The sequence below is a fragment of the Zootoca vivipara genome, chromosome 9 (assembly GCF_965207765.1).
Source record: "Zootoca vivipara chromosome 9, rZooViv2.hap1.1, whole genome shotgun sequence".
NCBI classification, from domain to species: Eukaryota; Metazoa; Chordata; class Lepidosauria; order Squamata; family Lacertidae; genus Zootoca; species Zootoca vivipara.
The window spans coordinates 2,281,923-2,299,024 of record NC_142592.1 but is presented as its reverse complement, the minus strand read 5'-3'; the positions used below and the strand labels follow the sequence as shown (position 1 = coordinate 2,299,024).

Sequence of the window (17,102 nt, the reverse complement as noted above, 5' to 3'; positions counted from 1 at the left end):
CACAGATCTGCACTTTAAAGCTCCATGTCCAAACTGGGCATGGTGCAGTTTGACACTTAAACCAACTGAGATTACACCTCTGTAAAATGGCTACCAAACTGGAGTTGCAGTGAGGTCTAAATTAACCTTAACACTGATCACTCCTGAAACTAGAGGCACTATGTCTTATTTGTTACTCTTCTCCCAACAGGCTGAATGAGCCCAATTGATTCATTGATTTGGAAATCTTTTAAAGCTCCTCAAACCATGAATGTCTGCAGTACCCATATCATCACATAGAACACAATTGTGTTCCTTCCATGATCATATGAAGCAAGATATTTAATAATATGCTCATCCCTTGATTTCTGCAGATTAGTCCAGGTTTACCCTTAAGTCTTATATGTGCAAGAAAATGCACTTAAAACATAAAAAGTTCAACAATTTGATTTCTAGTGTTGTCTAATGCTAACATAGTTTTCACTCCTCACTCAGTATTACTCCCTGCTTGTGGGAAATTCCAATAAATGGCATATCCCACTGAGAGTGGCAACAATGCTGTTAGTTGAGTGGTGATATATGATACTCCTAAAGTCAGAGTACCAAAATATAAGGCTTGAATTCTATGAGCATATAAGTTATGAAAGCTGCAGTCACATGGTTTTTAACAAGTCCCTTGTTCATATTGTGGTCAAATATCAGGTGAATCTGAGCTGTTTCATACATGGCACTTCCATGAATAAGACTCCGCACCTCATGGGGAAATTTGGCTCTTATTGGAGCCGTAGATAAGCTGTTAGCCTATTCGTCTTATGGGAGTCATTTATAGGGAGGTTGGAATTGCCCTGTCACCCTCCTACTGCCCAGGGCAATCAGCATGGCAGCCCCCACACCCTAGTCATACAGCGCTATAGCCTGTCGCAGTAGCTGGCAAGGTCCTAAATGGATCAGTGGTCTCAACTATTACGCAACTTCACAGATAGTTGTAGCATGTGAACTTCGTGTGTGATAAATAATGTTTTATGCTTTATCATCATTAAGTTAAATAAGTAAGTCAAAACATTAGCACAGCTGTAGGCTTGGATGTGGGTAGAAAGATGGAGGAATGGCATATGTAGTTTTGTGGAGTTGAGAAGTCACCCACTGTGGAATTGGCAGCAAATGAGCTGCCATGTTACACTTCTGTACCAAACCAAGTACTGAACAGGACTGATAGACTTTGCAGTCTTAAATCTCAGTGGCACCCTGTGCGGTGCTAAAATGTGGGGGCCCCAACCTCTCCCGATCCGTTCTACAGCATTGTTGTGGCACCCCCTGCAGTGTGGCACCCAGTGCAGCTGAACTGGTCACACGACACTAAAACTGCCTCTGAACAGGCTATAGCCCCCAAATAGGATTAGTTTTATTTTTATTTTATTTTTCAAATATATTTATTGATTTTAGAAAACTGAGAAAAAACATATAAAACAAAAATACAAAAAAATCACATAAAAATACAAAAAGGAAAAAACGGGAAAAAACAAGTACCATATTTATCACTCATGTATCCTAACATTGTTGACTTCCTCAAGTCCCTCTTTTCTGCTTTTCATTGTATATCATCCTTAGTAATTTCTATATCATACTTCAATCATCTTATTTTTACCTTAACTAACAAAAATTCACCTCTTATTTATTCTATAACAACATTCAATTCTTATTTTACCCTTATATCGAAATCTTAATATACTACAAATACCTCTACAAATCCTCCTCTACAACCTCCCTGTACTTCCGAATCTTATCTTAAACATTTCCAATATTACAATTATTTCTTAAATAAATTTCTTCCAATCTTCTTCTACCGACTCTTCCCTCTGGTTACAAAGTCTCCCGGTCAGTTCGGCCAGCTCCATAAATTCAATCATCTTCATCTGCCATTCATCCACTGTAGGTAAATCTTCGCTCTTCCGATTCTTAGGTAGTAAAATGCTAAGTTGTGGCATACAGAAAAAATGTAATATATATTTTTTGGTAGTTCCTCTCTTAACTATCCCAAGTAAAAAAATCTTCTGGTTTCTTGATAAAGGTGTTTTTCAACACTTTTTTCATTTCATTATAAATTTTTCCCAGAAGTTCTTAACTTTGGGGCAAGTCCACCACATATGGTAAAAGGTTCCTTTTACACTCTTTTTTTTTCTTTTTAAAAAAAGCAATTTATTAGATTTTTAAAATAAACACATTAAACACATTAAACAATAACAAAACATACAACAACAAAAACAGCACACACAATTTTTCTCTTTTTAACATCTATTCATCTGTCTCTAATTCCCAATGCTCTGCCGAGCTTGACTTCCCTCCTTCCCCTCATTTGGTTTTCTTATCAACTCTTATCAACTCTCCTTTACTCCCTCTACTTAAAGTCATTTTGTAGGATTTATTTCAATTCTGCATACACTCTTACGTTTCCAACATTTGTTATCATGCTTATGATAAATCTTTGCTAGTTTTACCAGTGTAAGGTACCATCTATACATCATTTTCATCATATTTTCTCTTAAAGCTTTACTCGCAGTAAACTTTATATTCTTCCTCCACAACCTTTCCCAATCCTCCATCATAATATTGTGCCCTACATCTTTTGCCCAGTCAATCATAACAGATTTCGTTTGTTCATCCTTAGTATGCCATTCCAACAATAAATTATACATATTTGAAAGATTCTTCGTTTTAGATTCTAGCAATTCCGTCTCCAATTTAGACTTTTTTGTTTGAAAACCTGTTTTTTATCCATTTTAAACATTTCATTTATTTGATGATATTGTAACCAATCATTAACATTATTCTTTAACTGTTCATGTTTTTAACTTAAATTGATCTCCATCTTCCACCAATATATCTTTATACTTTAACCACTTGGTTTCCATATTCAATTTTTTATGACCCTTAGCTTCTAGAGGTGAAACCCACCTGGGTGTTTTTCTTTTTAACAGATCCTTATATCTAATCCAAACATTATATAATAATTTTCTAATAATATGGCATTTAAAACCTTTGTGAACCTTAATCTTATCATACCACAAATATGCATGACAACCAAATGCATTATCATAACCTTCCAGAGACTTCCGGTCTGTCGCGGCGGAGAGAAGGACGCAGGGACCTCGCGCGCCGATGTCCCTGGCTTCGCGGAGGGGGGGGAGGTCCGCAGAGCGAGCGGATTCCCTGTAAAAACACCGGGTAGAGAGTCCCGGTGACTCACGAGCCCAGCGGTTGCTCCGTTTTTTGCGGATCCCCCGCTGCCCGAGAGCTCAATAGAGCGATCGAGAGCCGGCGGGGTGGAACCGCGGGAGCCATTTTGGGCTATATCTTACCTCCGAGAAGTGAAGCTCCGAGTCCTGACCCGGCAAGTGGCAGATTCTTCCGAACAAATTTAAACTTCCAAAAAGTAAGTGGAATTGCGATTACGGACTTCAAATTCGTTAATTGGAAAAACAGGAGAGACTCTAAAGAAACGGAAGTCGGTCTCTTCCTAATGGAAAATTGGGAGGCGCTTTAAATAATCTTAAACTGAACGACAAAAGGCATCTGGGACTGTGGACCCGAGAGAAAGAAAGACCTTTTTGAACCCTCTCAACTCCCGAGTCCGGCACCCCCTGAGGTACAGCATTATTAAGGAGGAGAGCGCTTTGACAGCTGTCAAAAGCTGTCAAGCTGTCAAAAGACCGGGTGGACTTATTGCACTGTTAAAATCAGTAAAAATTGACTGAAAATGTGGTAGAACTATTTAATATTGGAATCAAGAATGGAGTTGTGATTGAGTTAAAAGACAAAGGAAAAGAACAGCCAAAATGGAGTCGACCGTCTGAGAAAGGAATTTTCCAGCACCTCTTTGTCCTCCACCTCCTGTTTGTCTGCGGTCAGGAGAAATATGAAAACAAAGTACTCTCGAGCCTTCCAGGAGGCTGTGCTAAACTATCTACAAATATGGGAGGATATCTACAAGGAACGGCAGCATCCCAATTTACCAGCAGATGAGGATGAAGTCCAAGTCCAGGATTTAGAGGAAAATTTGATTTTCGAGACTGTGGAGACTGAATCTGGATGCCAAGAGAAACAATTAGATGAAAATCTTAAAGAGGACTTGGACTTTAAAAAATATGTTTGGGATGAAGCAAAGCATGGACCTCAAAAGGAAGAAAATCAAGCAGAGCAAGAAAATGAGAAGCAAAGGAATTTGAGGATTGATGGACTTAAAGATCCTGGAGGGGTTGAAATGTGGGGTGATGTTAGGGAGGAATGGGAAAGACAGGGGCAGGGGGGGGGGAACAAGGGCCTGGAGATGGATATGGGAAAGAATGGGTGTGGGGTGAATATTTTAGGTAAAAGACTTTGTTTTTAGTTTCTGAGAGACGGTTTCTGAAATTTTGGCCTGTTAACGGAAATGCTGATCCAAATCGGGGAAAAGACTTAGGGAGAGGAGATGGAGTGTAAATATGAATGGAAAAAGTTGTGCTTTCTGGAGGGAATTATAAGAACGGCTTAGGAAAGAATTTAAGTTAATGTAAATTTTTGTAAGTTAAGTTAGGTTTAGGCAGAAAGCTGTCTACTCTCCTTTCCTTACTCTGAGATACTCAGTGGCAGGGGGTGCTCGGAGGGGTGAGGAGGGGATATAATGGAACCTTGGAAATGCTGTACCCCACGGGTCCCTCTTGTGGCAGGAGGGGTCTGTGGGAGGGCAGCATGGAAAAGGAGGAGGGTTGAGTCAATATTATAAGAAAAGGATTTTAAACTGAAATAGAAAACCCGCCATAAATTTTAGATTTTGTTTAAGGAAAACCAGGAGGAAGACTATCGAGGAAGTCACAAGTATTAGGTTAAGGGAATAAGAATTGGGGAGTTAAAATTCTCCCCTATTATGTCTGTTTTTGTCAATGTATACTTATGAAAGAGCTGGGGGAAGCCAATCCTCAGAGCTCCTCCACTCTTTTCCTTTCAGTGGCAGGGGGGGGAGGAGGGTGGAGGAGGGAGGGGGGAGGCTAAACCCAACTTACAATGGACCCCCTTTGATTCTCAAAGCACACGGGTTTCACTGGTGGCAGAGGTGAACCAGTGGGTGGAGGGAAAACGAAGGGACAGTGTTATATTGTATGTTTGTATGTTTGTGTAGTTTGTTTAGTTTTGTTTGTAAAATTAATAAAAATTATTTTTTTAAAAAAAATCATAACCTTCCAGATCTAATATATCAGTATTATCGAGTAAAAACCATTCTTTCATCCAGCAAAAGGCTGCTGCCTCAAAGTATATCTTTAAATCTGGCAGGGAAAAACCTCCTCAATCTTTGGTATCCGTTAACAATTTATATTTAATTCTTGGTTTTCCCCCCTGCCAGTTAAATATTGATAATACCTTATGCCATTCTTTAAAACATCTTAAATTATCAACAATTGGTAATGCTTGAAACAAAAACAACATTTTTGGCAATACATTCATTTTTATCACAGATATTCGGCCCATCAAAGATAATTTCATATTTGACCATGTCTCCAAATCTCTCTTAATTTCATTCCACAATTTGTCATAAATATTTTATAACAAATTTATATTCTTCCCTGTCATATTTACTTCCAGGTATTTCACCTTTTTAACAAATGTCAAACCAGTGGTATCCTGTAAAGTGTTTATTTCTTCTGGTGTTAGATTCTTACCCAATACTTTGGTTTTTGCTTTATTCAATTTAAACCCTGCAAGCTGTCCGAACTCCTGAATTATTTCCAGTGCTTTTTATTTCCGGATCTTGTAAAGTTAATACTAAGTCATCAGCAAAGGCTTTTAGCTTGTACTGTTTTGATCCCACTCCTATACCTTTCACCTCTTTGTCTTTCCTTATCATGTTCAGCAAGACCTCCAGAACAGTTATAAAAAGTAGAGGGGAAAGTGGGCACCCTTGCCTGGTACCTTTTTCATTTCTAATTTCCTCTGATATCACATTATTCACAATGATTTTCGCTTTTTGTTCTGAATAGATTGCACTAATACCGTTAATGAACCCTTGCCCAACCTCCATATTTTTTGATTTTTTTATCATAAAATTCCAAGAAACATTATCGAAAGCCTTCTCCGCATCTATAAAAATTAGCACAGCTTTGGTATTATTTTTTTCTTCCAGCCTTTCTAACACATCTATAATCCTATATAATAATGTCCAAGTTGTCCCTGCGTCCAGTTGTCCCGTGTGTCCCTGGGTCACTGCGCATGTGCCCCAGGGATACAGGGATTGGACGGAGGGACAACGGCCAACCGCCGCTCCGCCAACCGCCGCTCCGAAGCCCAGTCTCATGCTGGAGGTGCGCGGCGAGGCGGCGGGGGAAAGAAGCGCTCCCCCCGGCAGCCTTGCCGCGCACCTCCGGCATGGGACGGCGCTTCCTCGGCCGAAGCGGCAGCGGGCGCCGAGGGAAGCCGGCTTTGGCTTGGCGGCGGCGGGAAGAAGAGGAGGAATTCCTCCTCTTTTTCCCGCCGCCGCCAAGCCAGTCCCCAAGCTGAAGTGCGGCGCGGCGGGGGCTTTTCGCTGTTCGACTTCCCGGAGTGAAGGGGGAGGCAAACGGCGAAAAGCACCCGCCGCGCCGCACTTCGGCTCGGGGACTGGCTTGGCAGCGGCGGGAAGAAGGGGAGGAATTCCTCCCCTTCTTCCCGTCGCCGCCAAGCCAGTCCCGGCCCGCCGCGCCGCACTTCGGCTCGGGGACTGGCTTGCCAGCGGCGGGAAGAAGGGGAGGAATTCCTCCCCTTCTTCCCGCCGCCGCCAGGCCAGTCCCGGAGCCGAAGTATGGCGTGGCGGGTTTTTTCGCTGTTTGCCTCCCCCTGGGGGGAAGGCAAACGGTGAGAAGCCCCCGCTGCGGGGTTGCCGGCTCTGTCGGGTGGGGGGGAGGGAGAAGCAGAAGATCTGATCGGTCTTCGGCTTCTCCCTTCCCCTGCCCAACAGAGCCGGCATTTGGCTCTCTCAGGTGGGGGAAGGGAGAAGCAGAGGATCGGATTGCTTCTCCCTCTCCCCACCCGACAGATCTGTGCTTTCTGTCGGCGGTGGTGGGAGGGGAACGAACGGAGAGAAAGGGCTGCTTTCTCTCCGTTCGTTCCTCTCCCCTCACCACCAACAGAAAGGGCTGTCGGCGGCGGAGGGAGAGGAAGGAAGGGCTGCTTTCTCCTCCTTTGTTCCTGTCCCTCTGCCACCGACAGCAAGGACAGGTCCGTGGCGAGGCGGCGGGGGGGGGTGAGAAGCGCTCCACCCCCCCCCCCGCCGCCTTGGCACGCAGCGCCGGCATGGGACGGAGTTTCGGAGATCTCCCGCCCCCCCTCGCCGCGCACCTCCCGCATGAGACGGGGCTTTGGAGACCTCCGAAGCTCCGTCCCATGCCGGCGCTGCACGAGAGCAGCGTTCTAGCGCCCGTTTCTAAACGGGCTGAATTCCACTAGTATTTTTAATATTATCCTTCATATGTCTAGCGGGTAAAAAAACCCACCTGATCTTGATGTATTTGATCATTTAACACCCTTTTCAATCTTGAGGTCAAAATACTTGCAAAATTTTTGTAATCCACATTTAGAAGGGAGATTGGGCGGTAATTCTTCATCTGTATTCTATCGACATCTGGTTCTCTCCAGGTCTCGGATGCTTTATCCCCTCCAATAATCTTGTTACAGACATCCACCAATGGTTCTATTAACCAGTCTTTCAAGGTCTTATAATATTTTGATGTCAATCCATCTGGTCCTGGTGCTTTGCCAATTTTCAATTGGTTTATGGTGTATTCTACTTCCTGCTTTGTAATTCTATAATTGAGTGCTGATCTCTTATCAAGCGGAATCTTTTGCAGTCCATTTTTGCCCAAGAATTGTTCTATTATGTCCATTTGCTCTTTATCTTTCTTGTAAAGCTGTTTATAATACCTCTGAAAACATTTCCTTACCTCTGTTGGGTTCTCAATTATCTTCTCTTCCATCTTAATATTTGTTATCGTGCTTTGTTTCTGTCTCTTTTTCAATTGCCATGCTAATAATTTTCCACATTTATTAGCAGATTCAAATGTCCTTTGATTAATCATTTTAATCTTCCACTCCATTTCGTGATTTATTAATTGTGAATACTGTACTTGGAGCAACTTGATTTCTTTTTGGATCTGCCGTTTTTTGGGGTTACATCTCAATTTTTCCTCTTTTTCTTTCAATTGCAACAGAACATTTTCTTATTTCTCATTTTGTAATTTCTTACTAATCGCATTCTGTTGTATCAGAAATCCTCTCATTACTGCCTTACTTGCATCCCAAATGACCCTTTTATCTGTGTCTGTACTCAAGTTTATTTCAAAATAGTCCTTTAGGATCTTTTGGGCCTTCTTGACAATCTCTTCATTTCTCATCAATGGATCATTCATCCTCCATCTGAAAGAGCCCTGCAGAGACAGCTTTAATTCCAAACACACAGCATTATGATCAGAACATGTCCTTGGGCAAATCTGTACCTTAATCATTCTTGGGGCCAATTCTCTAGTTATCCATATATGATCCAAGCGGGATCACGATTATTGAGAATCTGAAAAGAAAGTACAGTGGTACCTCTACTTACGAATGTTTCTACTTACGAATGGAGCTCCGTTCGCCATCTTGGATGTGGTTTAGATAGGATTTTTTCTACTTACGAATTTTTAGATAGGGTTGATTCTACTTACGAATTTTTTCTCCCAATGCATTCCTATGGGATTTGACTTACAATTTTTTTCGACTTACAAATGTGCCTTCGGAACGCATTAAATTCGTAAGTAGAGGTACCACTGTACTGTCTTTTTCCAATGGATTTTTTTGTCCTCCAGGCATCTATCATGTCAAGATTGTCCATCATCTCGAAAAAAAGTCTTTGGTAGTCTTCCGTCATTCGATATTTTCTGTCTTTGAGATCTGTCCATCAAAATGGAGACTACCCCGTTCAAATCGCCCATCATTACAATTTTATAGTCCATAAAATTCAAAAGAACATTGTGGATCTTTTTAAAGACTTCGGCCTTCACTTCATTGAAATAGGATTAGTTTTAAAACCGGGGTGAGTAACTTATGGCCTTCCACTTGTTGGCAGACTACAACTCCCAGCAGCCTCAGCCAATAATGACAGGAATGACTGGAGTTGTAGTCCAGTAATGTATGGAGGCCACAGGTTCCCCACCCCTGTGTTAAAGGAACAGTACATTGCAAGAAACATTCCATCTTTAGCATGGCCTACATGCTCCAGTGATATATACTTTACTTAAAAAATCTTCCTAAAGGAAACCTGTCCCACTATGATCTATACCACCAGCAAACTTAAATTAAGCATATTTAGGTGTGGGAATTAACTTCTGGGTAAATATGAATGGGACTGCATAGCGTGCAACTGTCCTGTTTTTACTGGGTCACCCTGAAATTGTAGAAGCCTTCTCATTTTATCCCAGGATGTCATGCGTTGTGCACCTTCACAGACCAGCTACTGCCGCTGCCCCCCAGTCAGCTGCTGCCCCCCCCCACTATAGATGCACAAGGAGGGCGGACAGGCACACGGGGAAGTGGTGGGGATGGGGGGGGCTAGTGGGCAAGCAAGCGGGCAGGAAGAAGAAGCAGCGGGTTGTTGTGTGGGACAGATGCCCCCATTTCCTCTTGGGAAATGTTGGAGTCTATGGGACTGTACTGTACAGCATTTACGTTTGTATTTAGATTTCCACCATAATAGGCACCCCTACAGCGGAAACTCTTTATTTCTGCCTTTTGGTAAAACAAAAACCAACTGTATATATAAAAGCGAAGAGTGCAAGATGACCTAATGATTTATTTATTGAAGGAAACCCTTATTATGCTCTCTAAATATGTATAATATATTTAAAAGCCTCAAGACAGACATGCTTATTGTTGATTATAGGATTATGAGTTGGCATGAAAGGAAACTTTTAAAAATAGCAATATTTTAAATACATGAGCATATATTACTCATAAATTGCTGAGGGCTGCCTCTTGAAACAAAATACAAAGGGGATCTGGTTCAAGCAAAGGGAATGAGCGCATTTTAGCAAGCTTCAAAAAGGATGTTTATTCATGCATTAATAAAAAGCTGTAAACAGGGCAATGGTATATTTAGCTTGGACATGCAGCATTTATTCCTGATTCATTCCAACTCTTTGAGAAGCATGATGCTTCAGCGTCATCCTTTCCTTCTTCTGTTTCTCAGCCTTGTGATTTGACTTAAAGTTGGATCCCCAAAATGGATGAAAGGGAGGCAGACAAGTCTAGAGCTTCTTTCCTCAGGTGCAAGAGGAAACCATGGAATAATCTGTGGTGAGCCTTGGGCTTGTGAACTCCCCTTTCACCTCTTTATAGAAGATTGAAAGCTCTGGTTTTCATTTAAAGCTGTGACATCTGAACTTGGTGAACTGTGTCTTGTTTAAACTATGGCTAGCAAGTACAAAGCAAGATCAAACCGTGGTATCAGATCTCAGTTTGTTCTCAAACCCCAGTTGAATGCCTTGGAAATCTGTGGAATTGGATGGCCTTGGGAATCTGCTTAGTATAATATCCAAAACAGTACATCTTCATGGGCATGAGAGAGGCGGTGAGAGGAGGGTGAGTGTAAAGGCCAAAGTCTCAGAGCCGTGGCTAATTCTCGCAGTGGGAACCCAGGGATCCTCATTACATCTGAACCAAGACTAGGTACCGTATATATTATGCATTCACTGACAGAATGCTTGTCAATGCTGGGTTGGATGGAAAGAGGTGTATTGCTATTGCAGGGAATTCTCTGTAGCTGCCCAGTGCATCCCTACAGCAAATACCAATGCAGATGCCTTGAGGGGGCAGAAAAAAGGAATGAGTGGGGAAGGAAAACTCCCCGCTCCCCTCATTCAGTTTATCTAGTGGAAAAATTGGAAGTGTTGGGGGAAATGGGATAAAACCCTCTTGTGAACTGTGCTTTTTAAAAAAAATTAAGAGAGAAATGCTTTTCAATGCATTTTTAAAAAACCTGTTTCAGATATACTTTAATCCCTCAAAATGCTGTCAAATATCTGTAAAATAATCCACAGTATCTGGCATTACAATCCTTGCAGACTATACTAGAAATGCAAATTCTTATATTGTCTCTGCTTCAGATCCCTCCATCTTCTGCAGCTTGCAAAAGAAACTGATATTTATTTGCAATATATTTGTACACACACCAAATCATGCCAACCTCCAAGAAGGGAGAGTCCACCACATCCCGAGGGAGACCGTTCCACTGTCGAACAGCTCTTCTCATCAGAAAATTATTCCTGAAGTTTAGTCGAAATCTCCTTTCTGTAACTTGAAGCCATGTGTTTGGGTCCTATCCCCCTCTTTTGCTACATCAGTTTCCAGTTCTCTAATGAATCTTTGATAGACAATAAAGCACTTATTGAGGGGAAAGGTTTTTATTTGAACAAAATAAAACTTCTAATGTAAAACCAACCCCCAAACAATCAATGAACCACCCTCTTACACAAAGAGAGAGGACTTATGGCCCTAAGGGAAGGGTTGATTGTGCAAGGCCAATCCTATGCCTCCTCGATCCTCTTGTGTATTTCCACTACACCCCCAGAGCAGGAGAAAACAAGCTTGTTTCCTCTTCCATGTGACAGCCCTTTAGAATTTTGAAGATGGCTATCATATCTCCTCTCAGTCTTTTATTTTCCAAGCTAAACATACCCAACTCCTTCAACAGTTCCTGATAACCATTTCCAGGCTTTTGTACTTCTGCAAGTCTTGTGGAATCCCTGCTCATACCTTTCTCTGCTGCATTTGGCTTTGTACTCAGAGAATGAGTTTGCTGCTAGTATATAGGATATACCTGGCCATCACTAGACTTCTTCTTCATGGTGTTATTCTCCTCCTCTGTCTTTTCTCTCCTTGGTCTTATTTGCCCATTTTGCCATTTAGGGTTATTGTTGTGTAGTGGGTCTTCAGTGATTTCAGCTCAGTGCAAATAAGAAGCAGGAGGCGAGGATCTGGTACAACATCTCTTTACTTCAAAGAACAAGTAAGAGCCAGAACGCAGGGAATGGGAAAAACTGGGACTTATATAGTAACAGAGAACTAGCAGGGAAAAGATACATTTTGGCGGGAACCAATGGCAAGGATTCCCTCCAGCGTAAACCAATCCAGCAGCGGATCCAAATCCTGCACTCTGAACCAGCAAATGATATACGTTCCTGCTGGAACTTATGCATCCAAATAATACAATACAATAAACTCTATATTACAATACATACTTGGCTGTGCTAATACTTTAATACACAACAGTTATAATGGGTGCTCATAAAAAGAAGCAAGTGGCTCTCCCATAGCACTGTGCCCAATTAATGAGAAAATAATTGGCTTTTGAACATTTGCAAAGGTGAAATTCTCACAAAGGAGGTGCAGTGTTTTTGTTGTGCTTCTTTTAGGTGGCCAAGGGATTTTTGTGAGTTCCCTTTCCTTCATTTATTCTGCAAGTCATGCCACCACTGGTCTGCCCTCTGCTGCAATCCTGGGCACCCATGCTTGAATTAAAGTCTAGGAGCAAAATATTACATGATGACTCAACTCACGGGATTTCTGTCTCGCTTGGTGCCATGGCTTAGGAGACGCAGGGGGCGCTGAGTGTCACCCCCTCCAGTGTGGAACATGGGGCACCCCGCCCCCTTCACCCCCCCTGCTATACCCCTTACCAGATTTGATTTAATGATATAAAAGTAATTTGTTTCACCGTAAACAGGCATTGTCTGGTCCTCTCTATCCATCTTTTTAAGTGGTTTCATTGCAAACAGCACCACAATATAAAAAAATTAATTAAATGAAGAGAAGTACCCACCTGCTAGTACACTATTTCTGGGGCCATCTATAATTTAGGAAGCAGAATCAGAAATATACAGAAATAAAAGAAAGACTCACTGAGCTGCACATAACCATCCTAAACCACTTTTTTTTAATACACTCCCTGCAACAGAGCTTTATAAAGAAAAGAGATTATGAGCAGTCACCAGGCCTAGTCGCGGAAGAATCTCTTCTGGGTGGTTGTTGTGATGTGGGGTTCGTGATTCCAGCTCTCTTGACATAATATGCTGGAGACAGTTCTCTAGTAACACTTCTTTATGCAAGACTGAGCTCTGAGGAGAGGAAAGCTACATTTATAGGGACGGGGGACTAGCTAGAAAGGGAGACATTTTGGAGGCAATCACAGTGCTGCCTTTTGGAGGAAACCAACAAGACAGAGGATCCAAATACAGCAGCTTAAATGAACCAATAGTAGCTGTACCTTCTGGAACCAAAAGGCAGTTACTTTACCCTAATGCAAATAAAGACAATAGTAATACAGATATAAAATCCTTTGACTCAATACACAACAGTGGTAAAATAATTTTAATGGGCCAGATTCATGTCTAATATAAATCTGCATAATGCTACTATCGTCAAGATGTTGTTGTTGTTTAGTCGTTTAGTCGTGTCCGACTCTTTGTGACCCCATGGACCATAGCACGCCAGGCACTCCTGTCTTCCACTGCCTCCCGCAGTTTGGTCAAACTCATGTTCGTAGCTTCGAGAACACTGTCCAACCATCTCGTCCTCTGTCGTCCCCTTCTCCTAGTGCCCTCAATCTTTCCCAACATCAGGGTCTTTTCCAAGGATTCTTCTCTTCTCATGAGGTGGCCAAAGTATTGGAGCCTCAGCTTCACGATCTGTCCTTCCAGTGAGCACTCTGGGCTGATTTCCTTCAGAATGGATAGGTTTGATCTTCTTGCAGTCCATGGGACTCTCAAGAGTCTCCTCCAGCACCATAATTCAAAAGCATCAATTCTTCGACGATCAGCCTTCTTTATGGTCCAGCTCTCACTTCCATACATAACTACTGGGAAAACTATAGCTTTAACTATACGGACCTTTGTAGGCAAGGTGATGTCTCTGCTTTTTAAGGTGCTGTCTAGGTTTGTCATTGCTTTTCTCCCAAGAAGCAGGCGTCTTTTAATTTCGTGACTGCTGTCACCATCTGCAGTGATCAACGAGCCCAAGAAAGTAAAATCTCTCACTGCCTCCATTTCTTCCCCTTCTATTTGCCAGGAGGTGATGGGACCAGTGGCCATGATCTTGGTTTTTTTTAGGTTGAGCTTCAGGCCATATTTTGCGCTCTCCTCTTTCACCCTCATTAAAAGGTTCTTTAATTCCTCCTCACTTTCTGCCATCAAGGTTGTGTCATCTGCATATCTGAGGTTGTTGATATTTCTTCCGGCAATCTTAATTCCGGCTTGGGATTCATCTAGTCCAGCCTTTCGCATGATGAATTCTGCATGTAAGTTAAATAAGCAGGGAGACAATATACAACCTTGTCGTACTCCTTTCCCAATTTTGAACCAATCAGTTGTTCCATATCCAGTTCTAACTGTAGCTTCTTGTCCCACATAGAGATTTCTCAGGAGACAGATGAGGTGATCAGGCACTCCCATTTCTTTAAGAACTTGCCATAGTTTGCTGTGGTCGACACAGTCAAAGGCTTTTGCATAGTCAATGAAGCAGAAGTAGACGTTTTTCTGGAACTCTCTAGCTTTCTCCATAATCCAGCACATGTTTGCTATTTGGTCTCTGGTTCCTCTGCCCCTTCGAAATCCAGCTTGCACTTCTGGGAGTTCTCGGTCCACATACTGCCTAAGCCTGCCTTGTAGAATTTTAAGCATAACCTTGCTAGCGTGTGAAATGAGCGCAATTGTGCGGTAGTTGGAGCATTCTTCGGCACTGCCCTTCTTTGGAATTGGGATGTAGACTGATCTTCTCCAATCCTCTGGCCATTGCTGAGTTTTCCAAACTTGCTGGCATATTGGGTGTAGCACCTTAACAGCATCATCTTTTAAAATTTTAAATAGTTCAGCTGGAATATCATCACTTCCACTGGCCTTGTTATTAGCAGTGCTTTCTAAGGCCCATTTGACTTCACTCTCCAAGACGTCTGGCTCAAGATCAGTATAATAAAACAACAAAGAAACTGTAGTACAGCAGGCAAAAACAGATGAAAAACAGACGTCTACACCTAGCTAGTAGCACCAATGCAATATGAAGAAGAACTGGCATGTGAACTTCACCAGTAGAGACTGAAAAGTGGACCTTTGGTCTGATGATCCAGCAGGGCAATTCATATGTTCTTAGCAGTGTGATCCTATACATGTCAACAGAACTACAGTGTCCCAATCAAGGGAAGTAATAGTCCCACTCTATTCTGCCTTGGCCAGACCACACCTGGAGTTCTGTGTCCAGTTCTGGGGACCACAATTTAAGAAGTATATTGACAAGCTGAAACGTGTGCAGAGGAAAGGTTATTCCGACTAACCATCAAAAGGAACTTTCTGAGCATAGGAGCCAGTTCCTAGGAGCCAATGTCCCTTTGCCCCCCCATAAAATATCAGAGGGGCTGTGATTGATTATGTAGGGTGGGCCTTACCTGAACCCCCCCCCCCCAATATTTTATTCAAGTTGGCACCCCAGTTTCTGACAGTAAGACTTGTTTGACAATAGAACAGACTCCCATGAGAGGCGATGGACTCTCCTTCATTGGAAGTTTTAAAGCAGAGGTTGGATGGCCATCTGTCAAAGAGCAAGCAAAGCAGCAAATCACACCGTTCGTTCAAAGTCGGAGTTAACTATTTATTAGCAAAAACATGAGCTTCACAAGCATGGCTGAGGGTCAGGCCTTATGAGCACAGCAGATCATCCCGGGTAGCTCTTACCACATGAATCAGTTGCTGAGATAGAAAGTCCTTGCCTCCTCACAGCTGTCTGCATCCTCTTCTGCAGGGCCTTTTCCAAGCAATTGGAGACTGTGCCTACATGCAGCCTGTCACTTTGCCACCTGTTTCAGCCCTCTTCTGGTTCTAAGAGATGGGGGGAGGGGAGCTTGTCACAGCTGAAGAGGAGAACCCCATGACTCTTCCCCAGTCTGATTCATCTCTACCTTTTGGTTTCCCTCCTCCCCCACTCACCTGCTTTGGTTTCTGCCTCTGATTCTGGATTACTCTCTGCCACAAACTCTTCTAGCTTACCATGCTTTGTGGCCTCTTCAGCTTCTGACACCTCTTCTTCCTAGTTTTCTCCTCCCTCTCCCTCTGGCCATTCATTGTTGTCCCATCACCATTCCTGAGCCTTCTTCCTTTGGTGGTTCCCCAGCTGGTTCCTCCTATCATTCTTCTGCATCCAACCGGTCCATGACATCATCTGACAGATATGATCTAGTTGAGATCCCTGCATTGCAGTGGGTTGGACTAGATGGTTACAATTCTATGATTCTATAATTACCATATATACTCGAGTATAAGCCTACTTTTTCAGCACCAAAAATGTGCTGAAAAAGCCGCCCTCAGCTTATATTTGAGTGAGGCGGGCGGCAGCGGAGAAAGGCACAGAACTGGGGGTTCGGAGAACATTACGCTGCTTCTCCCCCCACCCCGCCGCTGACAGCTGGGAAAGGCATAGGATGGTATTTATTTTTATTTTTGAAATTTACCAGTAGCTGCTGCATTTCCCACTCTTGGCAATAAATTTTCCCAGTTTTTTTGAGGTAAAATTAGGTGACTCGGCTTATATTTGGGTCAGCTTATACTCGAGTATATACGGATAATTCCCATTAAGTTCCAATGGGGCTTACTTCCCAATAAGTGATTGCAGCTTAAACACACAGATTTGGACTTAAATAGCAAGTAAATATGCATATGAATGTGTAGCAAGTATAATAAACACACACAAACACACACACACACTTTTAAATAGTAGCCTTTCGCAATGGTACCAGAAGATTAAAAAACTGTTCTTAGAGCTGATGCTGGCATGTACTGTTTCATACAAAGGCACAATGATCAAACTGGTCAAATCTGGTTTAATTTAATTTATGATTTTTAAATAGCACTAAAGGCAGTGGTGTGATCAAAGGATATTCTGTATTGCTCTTTTATCAGGCAAATGTTAATCTACCATATTTAATATCTCTCTGATGCCTAGAGGATTATTACATCTAATATTGCAAAGCTGATGGAAAAGTTTTTGTGTGCTTTCTTCACCCAGCAAGACATAAGATATTTTGACAGCTTGTTAAAAGCAACATATGT

At 42.4% G+C, this 17,102-nt stretch overlaps 1 protein-coding gene and 1 long non-coding RNA gene across 2 annotated transcripts in view; one reads left to right on the top strand and one right to left on the bottom strand.

The window, feature by feature from the left end:
- LMNTD1 (lamin tail domain containing 1) overlaps positions 1-17,102 on the top strand; it is a 152,256-nt gene that overhangs the window by 19,287 nt on the left and 115,867 nt on the right. The window lies entirely within an intron of this gene.
- LOC148684520 (uncharacterized) lies at positions 7,503-16,367 on the bottom strand. Its single transcript, XR_015945804.1, has 3 exons — positions 16,044-16,367; positions 15,732-15,875; positions 7,503-8,417 (listed from the first exon to the last, which is right to left on the bottom strand). It is a non-coding gene; the product is annotated as an uncharacterized LOC148684520 (long non-coding RNA).